Source organism: Anas platyrhynchos, chromosome 5, assembly GCF_047663525.1.
Source record: "Anas platyrhynchos isolate ZD024472 breed Pekin duck chromosome 5, IASCAAS_PekinDuck_T2T, whole genome shotgun sequence".
In the NCBI taxonomy this organism is placed as follows: domain Eukaryota; kingdom Metazoa; phylum Chordata; class Aves; order Anseriformes; family Anatidae; genus Anas; species Anas platyrhynchos.
In genome coordinates, this window is record NC_092591.1 from 11,798,227 (window position 1) to 11,817,480 (window position 19,254).

General features: G+C 39.3%; 1 protein-coding gene and 1 long non-coding RNA gene across 5 annotated transcripts in view; one reads left to right on the forward strand and one right to left on the reverse strand.

The window, feature by feature from the left end:
• The window catches only part of LOC106017475 (uncharacterized), a 44,239-nt gene extending 26,230 nt beyond the window's left edge, over positions 1 to 18,009 (forward strand). The window contains exons 1-3 of one of the 3 annotated variants that reach the window (XR_011809460.1): positions 8,241 to 8,734; positions 13,373 to 13,798; positions 14,483 to 18,009. The gene's annotated coding sequence lies outside the window, so the exon portion shown is untranslated. Of the gene's footprint in view, positions 1 to 8,240; positions 8,735 to 13,372 lie in introns of those variants that run through there. The other 2 variants (XR_011809458.1, XR_011809457.1) reach the window with 2 other exon arrangements.
• The window catches only part of LOC140002576 (uncharacterized), a 59,602-nt gene continuing 42,811 nt past the window's right edge, over positions 2,464 to 19,254 (reverse strand). Inside the window, exon 3 of one of the 2 annotated variants that reach the window (XR_011809502.1) lies at positions 2,464 to 4,695. This is a non-coding gene — a long non-coding RNA (uncharacterized lncRNA). Of the gene's footprint in view, positions 4,696 to 8,715; positions 11,055 to 19,254 lie in introns of those variants that run through there. The other variant, XR_011809501.1, reaches the window with a different exon arrangement.

The following is a 19,254-nucleotide window of genomic DNA, read 5'->3' on the forward strand; positions in this document are numbered from 1 at the left end:
AGCTGTCACTTTTTACCAGTGTTATGACTGCCAGCAACAGGCTCAGAAGAGCTGCTTTTAATTAAATTCCTGATTTCAATTGGATTTTGGTTTGCAGATCACAGCTAATGGAGTTTTTTTGGGATGGGGTCTAGTAAGGCATGTCTAATAGGTCTAATAGGAGTGTCTCAGGCACCTCTGTATTACAGAACTCTGTTCAGAAACATATCATGCATATCACCTTAAAATTGCTTATACCTTTGCCTCCAATGGTTATGAGAGCTATTGCAGTCTCTTGCTGCTGTAATGGTTAGAATTATTCTATGTTCCAGCTTAAAAGTGTCTATGTGGGCTTGTGCCCACTTGTTCTTATGTCAACATTGTCTTTTTGTGAGGGCAATTTTCCTGCCCCCCCCCGAGGGCAGTCGGGCAGTCCTATCCCCTTTGGGCACTGCTCCACAGGGCTAACAGGCCAAGCTCATGCACGGCATACCTGTCCCAAGGGGGGTGAGCAGATTCAGGCTCGCTCTGCTATCTTCTGAGTGAGCTGGGGTGCAAACTGGCCCCCTCCTGGCACCTACAGGGCTATGTCAGGGCAATGCTAAGCCTGAGCTGGTAAGTTCTGCTGCAGAGTTCATTAGCACCACACTAATCTGTCTGTATGGATTCTGGGACAGCATGAGACCACTTGAGCGTAAGGGAGTTCATATCGCTCTGCATCTGTTTATTCAGGTGCTCAGTCCCTTCTCATGAGATGGATTTTCCATTTCTCTGATCGTCCTAGAAGCTTCCTCCTGCACCTGTTTAATGTAAAGTCCATTTTCCTACATCATATAGGAGCAGATTCACTGGAGTCTTTGACACAGCATATGGTCACTTGTTCAGCACAATCATTCTCAGCAGTTTGGTTGACATCTGGAAGTCACAGACAAACACATATGCAGCTTGACAGCTGAACACCTGGATGATGAGAGTGGCATGTCAGGAACATGCTGGGTGTACTACACACGTTACATTGTTTGATCAGTGCTCTGCAATAGAGCTCAGACTACCTGAAACCCAAAGGATAAATGAAAAATATACATACAGCAGCTCTGGACCCTCTTAGCTGTATCAGTCTCCCTGTGTAAAGTGCCATAGGGTCGTCCTGTCTTGGGGAGCCTAGTACAGCTGGAGCATGCTGCGTGTACTGCGCACTCGCTGGCCATCTGTGTAGTTCATGTTTCCCACACACTGGATTTCCTGTTCATGTGGTGCATGGCATGGGATTTCCCAGACACAATATGAGAGCTCAGGCACATGCTCGGGGGCCATGTGATGGGACTGCGACTGTGGATGTCCCCCATATGGAGCACAGCTGTGTCTGTCCTTGAAAGGGGTGACCTAAATTTTACACAGTATTCCAGTGACGTATGACCAGCACATCCCTCTCTGTTGGAAATACCCCATGTGTTTTCAAATTGTTCTTGTTTACCATAGCTGCATTTCTTTAAGGGCTCATGCTAATCCTGCATTTGAGTGAAACATCTAGAGTTTTCTTCTCCACATGCAGCTGGCAAGTGCCCAGTTTACAGATATTTTTAGCTGCCATCTTCATGACATTGAGCTAGGCAACACTGGATTTCGTCCTGTTTGTACTGCTTCAGTCCTTGAAGTCACTCAGTTCTCCCAGTGTAATAGTCCAGTCCTCTTCTGTATACCCACATTTCATAAGCTCATTCCTAAATTTTGCACCTAAGTCTCCTATGTCACTTCTGCTGACCATATTCTTGTAGTGGTGTTTGATCCTGACAATTAGCTGTCAGTGGATAACCTTATGTAATGTAAATTGTAACAGCTTTTGGTATCAAAATAGTGCTGGTATTGTTTCCAGCTAAGCTTCTGCCAGAATGCAATTAGTAATGTACCTTTAAAATGTGATATTTCTTTAGCTACTGTAAACATCTTCAAAAAAGAATTCAACAGACATTGCTTAAAATACCACTGTGCTTATGAAATAGTTACGCTTAGGCCAAATTAACACTAACAGTGTATCATAATATTAAAGGTGTTACAATATTAAAGGTGTTGTGTTTCTGTTTTTAGGACTATTCCCCCTTGTTTAACTCTACTGTAACTGTGTTTCCTATGTACAGATGATCCCAGTTATTGTAATGACTCATGCTCATCCTTCTTGAGTGAGATGCCAGAGGGATATTACAAAAAGCACTTGCTTGTTGGCATGACATCTGTCCCTTTACAACAGTGTCTTTGGAGGTGGCATTTTAAGCAGTTTTGTTCTGTTATCCAAAGAACTGGGCATTACTGTTGCTATCTTCTCTGTGCCATGAGGGGTATCTTCCCCAGGATTATTCCCATCCCATCTCTCTGCCAGTGTAACACTCCAGTTTTATGGCTGTGAAGAAAACCTAAGAAATCTAAAGCAAAGGCAATAGTGCATCTGAAAGCAGCCTAGGTAACATCTCCAAGAGATACAAACTGGGCCACATCTTGCATATGTTCAGTACCGGTGATTTAAGTGTTGACATTGTCATGGTGACAATTAAAAAGCAAGAAGGGGAGGATCCTGGATCTGTGTGGTTTAATGTGAATATTTTGGAGCTGCCAGTCACCTCCAGAATCATCCAGGCTTTGGCTCAGCAGGCTTCATGGGTATGGATGGTCCTATTTTAGGGGGAACAAAGCTGAAAGAGCACACATATACTGAGAAAAGAGGAACAGGTCCTGTACTGAGCAATCCTGTTTTCAGACAGAAGTATCCCATCTGGGCAACTGATAGAGATGTCGCTTAAATAATGAGTACCACCATCATTTTGGCCACTTGATCTTTAATAAGAGGTGATTAAATTTGAACATGTGCTAGTAAGAGGCAGTGATGTAACCACCGACGTTTAATGAATCACTTTTGAAGGAGTTTGAACTTTCTCACATTTCTTTGTTATAATCAATCAGAGAAAGACTTTATAAAATATTTATTCTCTTTTCTGTCTGTAAAAAAGATTTACTTTACTTGGTGCACAATGCATTATTATTATTATTATTATTATTATTATTATTATTATTATTATTATTATTTATTTATTTATTTATTTTCCATTAGGAAAACAAATCATAATCAGTTAAATATCTGCATGGAAGTGTCCCAAAATGACCTGATATGATGAATACCATTATAGACTGTACTTAAATACGTGCTTTTCCCAGTTGTAAGAACTGTAGAAATTGAAAAAGTTCTTACTGAAAAGTTCTAGGATCAACTTTTTCTTTTGTAGAGAGCTTTCTAGTACAGAATTAAAGTTGCTTAAGTATATTTCCTTGCAATGAACATTCTAAAAATAATAAGGGATGATAAATAAGGTGACATTTATATTCAGTGCAGTGCTCATTGCCATCATATTCCATAACCACAGTCCTCTCATACACAGACATTCAATTTAACAATACACTGCCTTTGATTCACAGCTCTGAATAGCTGAAAAATCCACTTGTAATGCTTGCCCTTGGCCCCCAGTAACTTGCCGTTCGTTTGAATTACATATGATGAGTAAGCGCTTGAAGCAGTGTACATCTGTACATGTCAGTAATGCTTGTGTAAGGTTTAATTTAGCACAGTATATTATATTGCAGCCTTCACTTTCTGGGAAAGGTGATGTGAGGAAATTGTTTTGTAAGCATGGACTGCAAAATTCATTACTTACTGTATATTATTTGAATATCCCATTTCTTAATTCTAGGTGGATTTTTGCCATTCAAGGGTTGAACAATATAATGTTGGAGTTCAGGTTGTGTGTTTTTGTCCCAAAGTACATGAGGGGGACAGTGTTACAGGGTTTGGCAGCAGCTTTCTGCCAGTTCAGATATGCTGTATGTTGGGGTGAAACCTTGCACATAAGTAAGACAGAGAAGGCATTTAAATGAATCGTTTTTCTCTCTGTATGCATTTCAAGAGTTGGGTGCAAATTCTTACTTTACCTTCTGTTGTACTTAAGCTGTGTAAAACTGCCCTAGAATTTGTCATATTCATACATATAGTGCTAAAAATGTGTGTGCAGGTGCCCAAAATGCAACACTTTTTATTTAATTATATATTTTTAAATATATATATATTTAACATGGAAAATTAAATATGCTAAATTTGTTCTGCTGGCCTATTTGATCTCATCCAATCTGCTATCACACATACCTTGAGTGTCAACACATGCAAAACTAAGAAGTCTGAGCACTCAGGGTTTGACTGGTTTGCGAACTCAGGGTTTGACAAGGCTCCACTGAGATAACATACTTTTAAAAAGACTGTTGGGAGTCCAGATCCAGAGTGGTGTGGCTTAGTTGTGGTGGTGTTACAAATGGTGCCTCAGAGACCGCAGAAAATGATGTGAAGCACGTGCTCTTGTTTTCATCTGTGTTGCTGTGCTTCATTAAAGTTATCAACATCATTTATAACTTTAGCCACAGCATCTCAGTCTCCATCCTTGAGTCTTGCACTTACTGTTATACATTCTTTCTTTTGTTACTTTTCCAAAGTGGCTTTCCTCCAGACTGCACCATAACAAGCATGAGTAGATGTACATCTACTTGTGGACCACTGGAGACCAGTCTTCACCCAGATGTAATCGCAGACCTCCTCAAGGACAGTTCCATTAACAGCCATAGATCCATAGTTGTTGAGTGTCTTACGTGCTTGTCCAAAAGGAATTCATTGAGGCTATCAATGAACTGCACTCAAGAACCACAAATTCATAACAAATTTTGACTATTACTAATACAGTACAATACAAATGAATGTGTTAACAGTGCAGTTGTTGTTTAAAAACAGCAGTATCACTTATGAAATAGCAGCTTCTATTTTCCTAGCACAATTTTCACACATTACTATTCATTTGAAGTGAAATAGAAATGAATAGCCACCCAGGCTTTGTAATCTGGATGCTTAATATGTCTGTTATACATCTATTTTTTTATTTTAACTTCTTCCTCATGTGTGTTTCTCCTCTGACTCTGTCCCCATTTATATCCTTCAGAAATGCTTATTTATTTATTTATTTTTTTAATAAAACTTCAAAAGAGAAATGAGATTTTCCCAGCATGCTAAAATCTTGGGTGGTATACAGTGTCTTTACTAGTTATATAATTTAAAATTAACACCATTGACAAATGCTGCTTTAAAGCTTTTATTGAAAATCATAGTATGTAACTGCAGCATGATTTTTTTTTTTCCTGATCTGGATTTACATTTGTATAATGTACAGTTAATAAGTGGTATGATCTTGTTACAGATTGATTACTGTTCTTCTGTGTGCCCCTTGTTTTGTATCCCATTATTCAGTCGAAGAGCTTAATTAAATGAATAAGAGTATAAGCACATATTCACTGCAACAATCACAATTCCCCATAGATAATTTTCTTTGGCTTGTCTTGCTGGGATTTCCAGGAAAGTTCCCAGAAACAGTTTCACAGAATAGAGGGATTTCTCTTTTTAAAACTTTTTTTTAGTGTTCTACAAATTTTGAGCCCAGAAGAGTTTTTTTTTCCCTTTTTTTTTTGTTTTTAAAAAAAATAACCGTGATTACTACATGCATGTGTGCCTCTATAATAACAAAATCATCAGAATAAACTGAGTTTAAGTTGAATCTCGTTTAATTTCTGTGGTTGGCTTTGGAAACATTTGGTAGTTATTTTCCATTGAAATTTTCACATGCTTGGGGCAGCAATATGTTTAAGCACTTCTCCTGTTATTTCTGCTCCGTAATCTTAATTTTAAAACTTGTTTTCCATTATTTTTTTTTTCCTATTTGCTCTGTATTATGTGTACGTATCTTTCATATAACAATAAATAATTTGCATTTGCTATTGGTGGTCTTGGTCTTACTGTACATGCATGGATGCTGAAGGGGTACAATATAGAGTCCTCTGAAGAGCTTGCTCTTTGATTTTGAGAAAAAGAGAAGGAAGGATTCTAATTTATATTCATGTTGTTGAAATAAAAATGTAGCCTCTGCATTCAAGAATGTGGCTGTGATTTTTCAAAATGACTTGTAAGGCTTACATGACTCCATTTATGGTGGCTAAACTGGGACATTTATAAGAAACAAATTTTTGGAGAAGAAAGTTCAACATGATAGAAATTTTAATAGGGTGTTTTGGCCCCAAAGAACCTGCAAAACTCTCAGATGCTAACTATGAGTACAATGCAGTTCTCTCAGTCTCTCTTGCATTTGTTGGGACAAAGTGCTTGATTTTATATTAGACGTTACAATAAGTTGATTCATGCTTCAAATGTACAGTCTGATGACAGACACTAAAGAGATGAGGCACATGGGATGAGTCAAAAGGGAGTTGTTGTTATTATTATTATTGTATTATTTTGCATATTAACCTAGGGAATAACTAAAGACATGCCTATGAGAACAAGTGCAGAAAGATGCAAACTTCCTCTGAGCACAAATTTCCTCTGAGCCTGACAAGTCAGCTTGAATCCAAAGCCACGTCACTGGGTCAGCATGCCACTATTTTAGCAGGAAATACTAGCTCAGCAATGCAACCACTTCACAGAGCTGCACAATCTTTTTTGTGTCAGTGCTGGGTTGTTAACTTCCATCTTGGGTGACTGAGTGGGGAGAGTGGCTCTGACTTCTCACACATTTGCATGTATGCATTCATTTTTGTATCAAAAGGCTAGTCTGAGGGTCCCCAGGTCAGTGGAGATGTACCAGTCATCTCTAAGGAGGTTTGTGTCAGATCCGAAGACTTCTAATGGCATTTGTTGAGGTTGCTATACCTAGGAGCTCCATATATGGGCTTCATATGGCAAATACAAAGCAAGAAAGAGATCCTTCTTCCAGAACTTTACTCTGAATTGAGAGGAAGCTTACATGGAAATGTTCATCCAGCCCAACCCCTTTCCAAGGCAAGATTATATCCTGCAGGCTGTTTTCTAGCATTTGCCAGTCTAGCTATAAAAGCACCAAGCAAATAGGATCCATTACTGGGGAGAGTCTGTGAGACTGTTCCATTGTTTAAAAGATGTCATGCCAGTACATTGTCTTCTGAAATTAAGTATTTATTTTTTTTTCTTTTCTTATCTTAATTATGCCTCATTCTTGGTTATGTTCTGAGATACCAAATTAAAATCTTACATTCTGAAAGTCTATGCAATTGTTAGCTATTGCAATTCACTTTTGTGTCCTTGAGCTGACCAGCCTGGGGTGCCACTGGTCTGATATAAAAGAAAGGGCTGCACAGCTGCATGAGCATAACTGTTTAATGTCACAGGGACCAAGGAAAATGATGCTATACAAATCCTTTTGCCCTTTTAGTGTGTCTGGCCTGCTTTTTCCCAATAAACCAGGTCCTCCAGGCCATCACAGCTTTTGCTGTTCTTCAAGCGTTTGCCAGCAGCTGTAGCTATGTTAGCAAGTAGTGTGGCCTAATAAGAGTCTGGAGTGAATGCAAAACAGGAGATGTAGAGCAAAAAGGTTGGTAGTGAGGGCTTAATATCCATGATTATGTGTAATGTAAGAACTTTATTTTGGAATAGTTCTAGGCTGATCCAACAAACTGGATATCTGCACTGGTTAGAATTCATTAGATGCACTCCTGGAACACATTCTGGTTTAGTTTTGTCTGAAACTCTGTGAGTCTGAGGCTGCTTTGTTGTGTGCGCTGAAACATAATAAGATGACCAGTAGAATTTTGCATTTTGGAGAAGACTATTACTGAAAAATTTGGGAGTAAGTTAGATACAGTAGTTCCCATGTAGAGAAACAGGAAAGGATTTGGTTAGTTTTTGACATTCCTTCAAGCCAAATTTCCCCTGGTTCCAAACTACACCATCATATCTGTTTTGGAGTGATGACCTTTGTATAACAGCTTGAAAGAGCTTTATTTTCTTGATGTGTGACACTGCTGTCCCTCATGCTATAATTGTGACTTCTTTCAGTACTGCATTGCCTCCAATGTCTTCCACCTGATGAATGCATGTCCCTTTTTCTTCTGCATATCAGTTTCAGTTCTTCCAGAATTAATTTTTTGTCCATTCTCCTGCTATTCACTATGACTATTTTTTTTGTCTTCCCTGGCTGCTGTTTATAACTTCTCCAAGTTTATTTACAACTGCGAGTCCCAATTTACTCTCCCAGACACTGAAACTTTTCAATAGCATTGAATTAAAGTGGTACCTGTAGATTTCACCAAATAATCTACATTGGCAACAATAATCTACTGTTTGCCAGATTTTAAGATGTATAACTGCTTCTCTTCTGGTCAGTTTAAATTCAGCTTCGGACAAGATAAAATAGCAAATGATCTACTGAACTGGTGGCATATGCTTTTTCCTGACATTCATTTATGGTCATTCAGAAAACTGCAAATTAACAAAATTGTAGCCATTCTTTTCCTCTATGTTGTATATTATTGTGCATTATTAAACGACTCAAAGAAAAACTGCTCTCCCCCAAATAGACATTTTATAGCCCAAACACAAACAAGCCCCAGTCCTAAGCCTCAGATTGCCTCAAGAAAGCAAGCCACTTCAATGACAAAAGATTGCTATCAAATTTAGATGGATGTTAAGCACCTTAACACACTGAGGTTTGTTTTAGACCCCTCTCTTTTCTGTAATGTTTTGTTAATTTATGCATTTTCTGTTGCAGCTTCTGAAGATCCTAGTATCTCAAAAGGATCCTTGTGGGTCCCTTCCACTCGGATATTCCATGATTCTGATTTCTATGACTGACGTTTTCACTGGATGGTACAGGTACCCAGTTTCAACAGAGAGGACCAGTTGAGCCTTCTGTCTTGGCTGGTGCTTAAAGCAACTTGTAGGAAAAGGAAGAAATAGACTCAAACTTACCCTGTGAGAGTGCTCTAAAATCCAGGTCACTCCCATTGACTCCCAGTCAAGGGATAACATTTAAAGATTCTGAGTTCACTTCATGTGTGTGCTTTTGTACTTTCTGATGACATTTTAATTAGAAAAAAAACATTTTTAATTCTCAGATATTTCTATTTCACTAGGATAACTAGTGTTCAGAAACATTTTTGGTGTCTAAGATTATCTGAATACTGAATACTCCTATCCATTTCTGACACTGAATTTAATAATGTTAAAAAAGAACAATAAAGGGGAAATGATTTGGTATGAACACCAGCTTTGGAATGAAAACATTTTCAGCTATGAGGCTCCAATAGTTCTGCAGTTAGCAAATACTTCAATTGACACTGTTGTCAAACCAAGGACATAAAACTGAGAGTGTGATATGTTATCTTTTGCCAATTACGTAAGTTCATGATGCATAAGTTATTGCAAAAAATAAGGTCATGACTCCTAAACCAGCTCCTTTTGAAGTTTTAGTTCTTTATAAAACCTCCCGCATATTTGTATATTTTAGTTGGTTAACTCTTAATTGAATTTATGTAAGTGCTTATGAAAATGAAGTATTACATGACATTAAAGAAAAAGCAGAATCTTGCATGGTCTACAGGAATACCAACTTGTTGATATCAAAGCTACTTAGAGATAGTTTGCTATGTAAAACATGGATTTTAATTCCTAAACTTTATCAAAAAGCTGTTTGAAAATAAATGTATTTGACCACCAAACATAAACATTAAAGTAATTACAGAACATTATCTACCAGGCAGGTAAAACGATTAGAACTCAACCTCTCTTGTTCTTCTTTTACTTAGAATCGCAGAATCACACAGAATGGCTGAGGTTAGAAGGGACCTCTGAAGGTCATCTAGTCCAACCCCCCTGCCGAGCAGGATCACCTAGAACACATTGCATAGGATGGAATGCAGGCAGGTTTTGAATATCTTCAGAGAAGGAGACTCCACAACCTCTCTGGGCAACCTGTCCCAGTGCTCTGTCACCCTCAGAGTACACATCTATTACCTTCTATATTATTTTTTATGGTAGTTTACACTAACCACTGAACTTTTCTGATTACTTTCATTTATCTTTCTGTATGACTATATATGACTAAATGTCATATTTGCCATGTGAAGATAATATGTAAGTAGACTAAATTATCATTTGAAGAATACCAGCAAAGCTGAGGAGAGTGTTGGAGGAAAAAATCACTCCACTCAGAGCTGGAATGGTGAGATTCTTCATGTCTAGGCCAGAGATTTTAGAAACTTTTAAGAATCAAGCTATCATGATACTGAAGACGCTTCATGTCTTCATCCTAATGCAGAAGATTTGTTAGAGGATTGGGTAGCTACAGGAACTTCTTTTCACTTCAAGAAAAAAAAAATGGGACTTTTAAATATCTCTCTTTAAAATGTGATGGAAGCATGACCTTTGGAAATTTGACAAAACCTTCCCTAGAACAGCTAATATTTCTTGTTCTGCTTCATTCAGGTCCAGGACTGTAAAACAGGTGTCCTGTAGCTTACTAAATGAATTTGCCACAAGTCTTTGGGCTTTTCTTTTTGAGGTTTTGGGACTCCCTCAACTCCTTCTGTTGCTCTGCAACTTACCAAGTTTGTACAAACAGTTATCTACTCACTGGCCTGGAGAAAGACCAATGCAACAGTCCAATGGGCAGTCTAAGTTCAAGTCCTTGTTCCAATTAATGTTTAATTATTTATACAAAGTGAAACGGGTCCAACAGGAGAGACTGAGGAAGCTGTTCAGAATAAGCGATAGTTTGGTGGCCAGAAAGCTTTCCTGAGATGCAGGATTCTGACATTCAGATGTCTTGCAGAACAGACACTTGAAATCTGGATTCCCGTGTCACCAGTAAGTGCCTTGATCACAGGATGATTATTTAGGAGGGGTGACAGTTGTCATGCTCTTTGATGTATTTCAAGTCTCATCCTGGGCATGAGAACCTTCCCTAGGTAAGAGCTTCATAAGAACTGGTAAGTACCTGCAAAAAGTTCTGACTCAACAGAATATAATTTGTCAGCGAAAAAAATGCATCACTGGAAACTCAGATGGGGGTATGACTAGTGTTTTCACAACCATGTAGGTCCACAGTGGTTTGGCCATTGTGATGATGCCTCAAAGTCCTGTGTTAGAAGAAGAGGTCAACAAGCAGTGCTGGAGGGCACGAGTCTTGGGAAGCCTGTAGAGTACCAAAGCATATGTCTGCATAAGTGTCAGACTTGTAAATCAGCTGTTGTTACAAAAGTTTAACAATGGGGAAATGGTCACATACAAATATTGGTTTGGGCATTAGGCTCATGAGTCTTGCTGTTTTTAGACACTGTGGCTGACATTGATATGAAACCAGAGGCATAAAACCAGGAGCCTGACATGTGATCTGTTGCCTCCAAACTACCACATCTGATGAGGAAAAAAAGAGAGGAAGTGGATGGAGAAATGGGACAGGTCATCTGGACTCTGATAATTAATGTTCCTTAGAAAATAAAAGTTTTGAAACTTTCCTGGAAATGAGATTTTATGATCTGCTACAATGGCCCACAGGGGGGATGCTGCAACCTACACATATTGACAATTGTGGTATGATCAGGCAATTCATTTTTATGAGTAATTTCCAGAGCAACTCTCAACCATGCAGTCACGCATGCAGTGAAACAGTGTGCCACAGAAGAAAGGCTCAGCTAGAGGCCAAAGATTATACAGATTTATTAATATTTGGAAAAAAAGATCCTAACATCAGCAGAAAGCAAATTGAGCAACATAGTGGGGAAGGAGTGCTTGACAACAAAGCAAGCTCTAAACCAATGTGATCCAGAGTGCATTGAACTCAATGGAAAGATTTCCATTGATTTCTTAAGATCTTGGATGGATCTCAAGGGAAAAGAAACACTCCATCTTATACCTTTCCCCCTCCTTTCTCCATCTGAATGGAAAATACAGTCTTCCACAACTAGCATTTTGTTATCATTTGAGATCACAAAAAATTGTTCATAGTTGGTGTGTTAAAGCCAAGAATCCCTACCTAAGCAGCTCTGGCTTGACTTTCTCAAGGGACGAGCAACTTGCAATTTCTCCCTAACAGTACTCTTATCTTTTTATTAGACTCAAAATATTCTTACCCTGCACTTGACTTTGCAAGCCCACTCTGCTTTCTCCTTTTAAACACAGAGAATAATGGAAAACTTGGATCTTTAATCTTGTTTCTCTTAAGTCCTTCTCCATAAACACTTTTCTTGTAAAGGTAATGACCCATTTAGTCATCTTCTATGTATGTCTACTGTAAATAGTTATAGCTATTACTTTTAAACAGCTATTTAATACTTCAGTAGTTCTTAAGCCATGCCAAAGAATACTGGGAATAAAAGAACAATGAACAGAGATGACTGAAAATGAAGTTGTAGAACTGAAATTGGTCATATATTATTCAGAAGAAAAAAGAATAATTCTGTCAATTTCTGAGTTAAGGGCTGTTAGAGAAAGTGATATACTTTGCACTAAGTGAGGCTACATGGATCTTGAATCATGGCCCCAGGTGATATATCTCCAGGATCAACTTGGTTATCTCCTTTCAAAATCCTTCCTTCTATGGGAACAAAAGTTTGATGCCTAATGTACATAGTATTTGACAAATTCATCCCGCTGTTATAGCAACTCTTCCTATTTCATCCTATACACTGGAAAACATAATTTATCTTAACACTAGACATTGAGCAAGGCTAGCTGTGGTGAAGTAGAACTACTAGGGTTTTGTTTTACTACTGAGCTCAATTGAAAACTGAACTCAAGCCAAACATAGTTTAAGTACTCTGATGATTATTTTCTTTAACATGGTGTGAAAGACTAAGGGTGCTTTATTGCAATGGGTGGGTAAGTTACCAGCAAGACATGCTGAGATGAGGAGCTGGTGACAACACACAGAAACTGAACTCCCCATTACTCCCCATCACTCTGGAGATACAAGAATAAATTTTCTTATGGAGAAAACCAGAATATTTTCAGTAAAGAATGCTTGACAGAGAATCCTGCTGCTTGGTGGATTGCAGCTTTTTCAATGACCAGGAGGTCAGTAATGAACATTTCCAGGTCCTTGAGCACAAGCCCCTCACCTCCCATAGGCTGTACATGATTGGAGTGCCTGCTCCTCATCTTCCTCCCCACCACAAAGCATGCAGTATGCCTGCTGCACCAGAAAGCCCAAATTCCACTTTCTGAGGATTTACCTATTCCCTTCACTACCATCAAGAGTGCCGGCTTTGGCAGTTCATTCTGTGTTTCTTCTCTAGAACTTGCAGGGTAGCATCAGTGGGGAGAGTTTTCTTTCACCAGGCCTAAACCTGTGCACATACACACTAACAACAGCCATTGGCATCTCCTTCTGTACCTGAAAAGGGACACAGCACAACCACTGTCTCAAGCTTTGCAATACAGCAGGAAAAGTGAAGTAAAATTCATATAAAATAACATAAATTAATAAAAATATCATTTATCTGCTATTCACAGAATGTTTGAAGTTGGAAGTAACTTCTGGAGATCATCTGGCCCAACACCCCTGCTCAAGCAGGGCCACCTAGAGCAGGTTGCCCAGGACCATTACAGAATCACAGAATCACAGAATTTCTAGGTTGGAAGAGACCTCAAGATCATCGAGTCCAACCTCTAACCTAACACTAACAGTCCCCACTAAACCATATCCCTAAGCTCTACATCTAAACGTCTTTTGAAGACTTCCAGGGATAAATTACATTGCTGTGTGTTACAGAACACTGGAGATTGAACATCAGTTCTGTTCTAAAGCCTGTCAAATGATGAAGCACAGGAGGAGCATTTTGAGTTTTCAGTTTGACTTCTGACCCAGACCTCACTAAGGACAATGGGAGTCCCTCTGCATTTGATAAGCTGCAGTAGAGGCTCAACCCTCAAGGACAGGTAAACATGTAGTCATTACCTGGTTGTAAAAGAGAATTGAGCTTACCTAAGAACTTGTTTTCTCAGATGCATTCTCTGCTATCAGCTTAAACTGAAACTATCTGTAAAAATGTTGTGGGGGTCCTGAAGTCTTCTGTCTTTGGTCTGATCTCAGGATTTATTTTACTGACTCCCCTGTCCACAAAAAAGTGTGACAGCGTGATGCTTGAAAATCCTATTATGTTTATTCTGTCTATATCACAACAGATTTAGTTTGTTTACCAGGAAGATGCAGTATTACAATCTGAGGAATGAAGGCGGGGACAAGACTTTATTTGTAGAAGGTATTTTACAACCTTGGTATTGTTGCCACAAACAAACTCAAGGTGGAAAATCCTGATTCAGAAACGGGGAATACAAAGGTATGAGTTTTCTGGGCGGAGACAATTACTTAATCTGTGCTGTGGAATGCAAAAGCATAGTGGCATCTTGAGCTTGGTTATATGCAGAATAATTTTTTCTGTTGACCTGATCCACAGTCTATGAAAAAAAAAAAAAAAAAAAAAGATGCTTTTCTGTGCCTGCACACTGAAGGAGAGGAATATCAGTTTTGCTTTCAAACAGAAGAGTCTCAGGATGTATGCAGGCACATCCAGCACACGGCTACATAACTGATGTGTACATTTCTCCTTTTTCCACTTTCAGCAAAAGGCTCATCAAAGCTGTGGAGATGTTTGATATTCCTGGTGAGAAGAGGTCAGTGCTCCTCTTGGAGCTGAATCACGTGAAGTGGAATCCAAAAGAGGACAGAGGGCACGAGAGAGAATAGGTATTATTTTTAGCACAAGGACATTCTTCGGTAGCCCTGGCATCACTGGCAACCTGTGAGAAGAGATCTATATCTGGAACATGATCCATGAATACATGTACAGAAGAGATGCAGAGATCTGCAAATATCAGGCTGCCCCACAGTCACGTTGTTGACCCATGTTTACATTTGGATTTTATTATACTTATGTACCTATATTTTAGACTTATTATGTATTCCCTTGGTCCTTTAGGGGGTAACAGAGAGATGGTGACTTCTCCTCTGTGTTTTGCCCTGTGTGCTTGTTTCTATTGACCATCTGATTGCGCTCATTGTGGTTCTGTTTTTTTCAGAGCTCTTCTGATGATATACTGCACTTTGTGGGAATCCAGCCTGAAGGGACAGCTTTATAAGCCTTCACAGGCTTCAGGCATCTATTTTTATCAAACTGAACAATTGTTGCTTAGAAAAAAAGAGACCCTTACTTTCCAGGCTGCGTGTGGCTGACCTCGGTTAGTCCGAACTCCTATGACCTCAGTGCAGCTTAAGTGATGTGACAGCCCCTTTAATTCCCGTCTTTGAGAGGCTCATGTGATAATCATGCACTTGCTCTGTCAGAGGAGCCGGCAAAGATGATTCTGTCTGTACTCGCTGCCTGCAGCAGACCTTTTCTTGCCTTCTCTCTTCCACCAGATTCCTTTCATTTTGTTGGTTCTATTCAGGAACAAAGGGGACTTTGTTGAATTGCCTTTGTGGTTTATTTTCCTGGGCCTTGGAAGATAGCAGACTTTTGCCACTGTTTTATCCAACTCTTTATCACATGCACAATACCCTGAATGCTTGAAGGAGGCTAGTGTGCGTTTGCCTAATTTTCTGCTTTTTTTTTTTTTTTTTTTTTTTTAAGCTGGAAGCCAGGTCTGACTTCAGGATGCCAAGTTAGAAATAATTCTCTGAGTAAAAACTCAGGGAGGAGTCCCTCCAGTCAGCTGCCATAAGGGCTTCAGTAAGAGGAGCTACACTCAATAGATTTCATCTTGTTTTTCATATTCTTTGGTCTTACCAAGCCCCAGCATCTACACAGTCATGTTTATTTACACATGTATAACACATCCTCATCAAACAATCTATGGTACTTCTTCAAACAGGGAAAAAGATGCATTGACTGTCCACTACAGCTGCTAATACTTAGCAGCTTTTATCTGAGGCTATAAAAGTGTTTTGACATGATAAACTGCTACAATCTCTTCTTCACAGATGCAGAAAACCAGTGGTGGAGCAGTTAGATGAGGGACTCCAGTTTATAGACTTTACCATAAAAGCCTTCTCCAAATCTCAGGACAAGTAAGTAGTGTAGAAAAGACTAAAAGGAGCAGAGGACTCAAGAATTTTGCCCAAACCATTGTCACAAATGCCTTTCACATGACCTGCCACTCCGTGTATTCCCAACACAAAACTCCCGACATGTTTCCCTTACTTAATGCATCAGAATATCATTTTAAATGACGGACAATGTAGCCATTACTCAACACTTCCCTCAACTGATAGCTTTACCTGTTTTGTCTCTTTTGCCAGAAGAATACAGCATGGTGCTGTAGAGTCTCCAGACAAGGTAATAACAGAGAGTTGCTTCCTTCATCAAAGCTATTCCCATGAGGGACGAGATCTAAAATCTTTGTTTTTAGTGGAACAGACTAACATCTCTGAAAGCAAAGTAGGCATCATAATACAGTGCTTCTGAGCTCTGTACGCAAAAGGTCAGGCACTGTTTAATCTTGGGGGTGACCTCATGGACCTCAAGGGAATTTCGTCAAGGATGTAGTTAGTTTGTATTTTGCAATAATCTGTAAGAAATGAACTTGGCATTTCAGAGATAAAATTTGCAAGCAGCACCATTCCCGTCACCCAACATGCTTTGTAAATGGGATTTCTGTGACTCTTTATTTCTAAAACAGACTGATGTTCAAAATTGAAACTTTCAGCCCTTATTCGGGCAAAACTCACACAGAAACCAGTAGGAATACTGCCTAGAGCAGAGGGAAATAAAAGCTGGAGGATCTGGTGCTATGCAATTTGGCTCATGCTACAAAACTTCAGTAAATTTGTCACTAGCAAGCAAAGTGAGCAGTTTTGACAGCTATTATTATGTTGAATTAAAATGACAAATAAGGGCATTGATTTGTAGAACGTTTCAAATTGTGATAAATACAGTCCTAATGAGAAAGATACTTCTTTTTATTTGACAAAACACCAGTGTTTTTCCTTGTACATACTCTAGGTGCACCAACAAAAATAAAAGACCTGGTTATCTGAGGCAAAATTCCTGAAATATTATTCTCTAAATCTCTAAGCTTTCTCTTATTACTTTTTATTCCCAGAAGTATTTGATGATTTTATTGCCCACAAAAACTGTAACAGTAATAAAAAAAATAAAATTGTTAGTGCAAACACAGAATACTTCACTGTTTTTTTTACAAATTCAAGTACGAATTCAAAGTCAAACATGATTTTCAACATTAAAAATCTTATTGTCTGGTGGATAAAGGTGCTTACAGTAAGGGGATTGGGTTGCTTTTATATCCTTTATGCAGTTATAAACCTTGGGTTTAACTCTGTTTTCACCCACCTTGGCTCCTTTTGAACTTTGAAGCCTACAGTAACTAGTACTACAGAAGAAAATAATTGTACACACACAACCACATAAGAGTTGTATCAAGCTCTTTGGAGAACAATATGTTTGGAAAGCAACTAGGATCTTATGGTTGCTGCCATAAATAGCAATGATAGCAAGATAATACTGCTTATCCACCAGTAACATTTGCAAATAAATGCATTTTGCCACAGCTGCTGGGGATTCAAACACTCTTAACGAGGTGTTTAGTCCAGGATGTTGCCATTTTACATGAGTGTTGATTTCACTGAATACTCTTGGGTGCTTCTGTCTGCTGTATTTACTAACTTGCACCTATCTCTATCTAATCTAATACATTCTTTAAATGCAAATAATTGAATTGATTCTATTCAAGTTCATTCTGTTATGCTAGTTTCCACACACACATTTGTATATTTTATCACCTGCTTTACTTTTTATATGGCATTAAAATGGAACCAGAAGGTTATAACTACTCACACGAGTGTGCATGTACATCTACCACACCACCAGCTGCACACACACATGCATGGGCTTTACACACATGACCCTGTAAGCCATACATGTCCCTTTCACAGGGAGAAACTTTTTTTTTCTTTTTCTAATTTTCCAAGGAATTTTCAGGAGATGTAGCTCGCTCTGCCTCTGCTGTCTGAGCCTTTTCACTTCTTACTTTTCACTTGCCCATCTCCTTCTGTTCTCTCTTCATGCCTGCCTCAAACACTGCTGTAGCCTGCTGAGATCAAGCCCATAAGCTGCCTGGGGCAGGGACGAAACTCCTAGCGCATCCTGACAGAGTTGCCTGTTTTCTGTGAGTGCATCAGCCTGGGAACTCACTGTGTGTGCACAGATGTGGTTGGATGCAGGACCAAATGTGGGAGAGCTGCCAAGAAAGCCACAGGAGGATAATGCATATGGAAATGAAGCAAGATAGGACAAATATATATTCCTTTGTCTAGGTGGGTACACAAGAAGCTGCTGCTGCTGGGGCAGCCTCACCTCCTCCAAACTGCTCAGAAGAGGAGAAGCTAAAGGAATTTGTCCTGTGTTGTCACATCCTCAAGGCTGATTTTCAGAGCACAGAAATATTTTTTTAATTCTCTTAGAAGCCACCTCCTGCACATTTACAACCTTTTAGTCAGCCTTCCTTGGGTTCAGCAGAATTATGTATAGGAAATTTCTAATAGGCCCCTTTATCATTTGAGATGCCAGTGCAGTAATTTTATATATATTAATTTTCTAAGCACTCTGTTCATGTTTAAGTAACTCAGTGTAATAGCCATGCAATTATTGTCTATTCTGCTTAATACGTATTCATATATTTGAAAAAGGATTTTTAATATTTCTTTTGGAGTTCAAGCGTATTCCTGCCTCTTTTTAACCCTCTCAAACACTCCTCCTCTTCATGAAGATCAGTCATTACCTTAGTTTCATAGATGAGCCAAGTGTAAGCAGGGTGAATCTACACTGTCTGCTTATTTTTTGCTTTCTTTCATCATATTGCGAAAGAGATTCTAGAATCCCATTTGAATCAACAGGTTCCCTTAAAAACAAAATCCAGGAGCTCCTGGGACCTCCCCAGGGAGAAGTGAAATGCCAAATTTGACACCTTGCATCCAACATGGTCCTCCCTGGACTAACCCCAGAGGCCAACCAGCTCTCCAAGAGTTTGAGAGAGTATCTCCCTCCGTCCCCTGAGCTCCAGCCCTTGGAGCAAGAGGGGAGGTAGGAATCAGCTATTCTGATGGGAAGAGGTGGAGGTTATTTGGGTAAGGTGAGCCTGCAGGCTGGCACTGCCAGGTTCCTTGAGCAATGAGGCTGCTCCTTCCCTCACAGGCCATGCTCAGGCCTGACCCCATGAGGGGCCTGAAACAGAAAAGCCCAGATCCAAAAGTCAGGATCTGTCAGGTGTGTGGATGGTGCAGGAGAAACACCTGAGGCCACTGAAGAGGCTGGTGGATGCCAGGAGACAACTGGTTGCAGCAGCTGAGGCACCAGCCATGCAGGCTGACCCTGCAGACC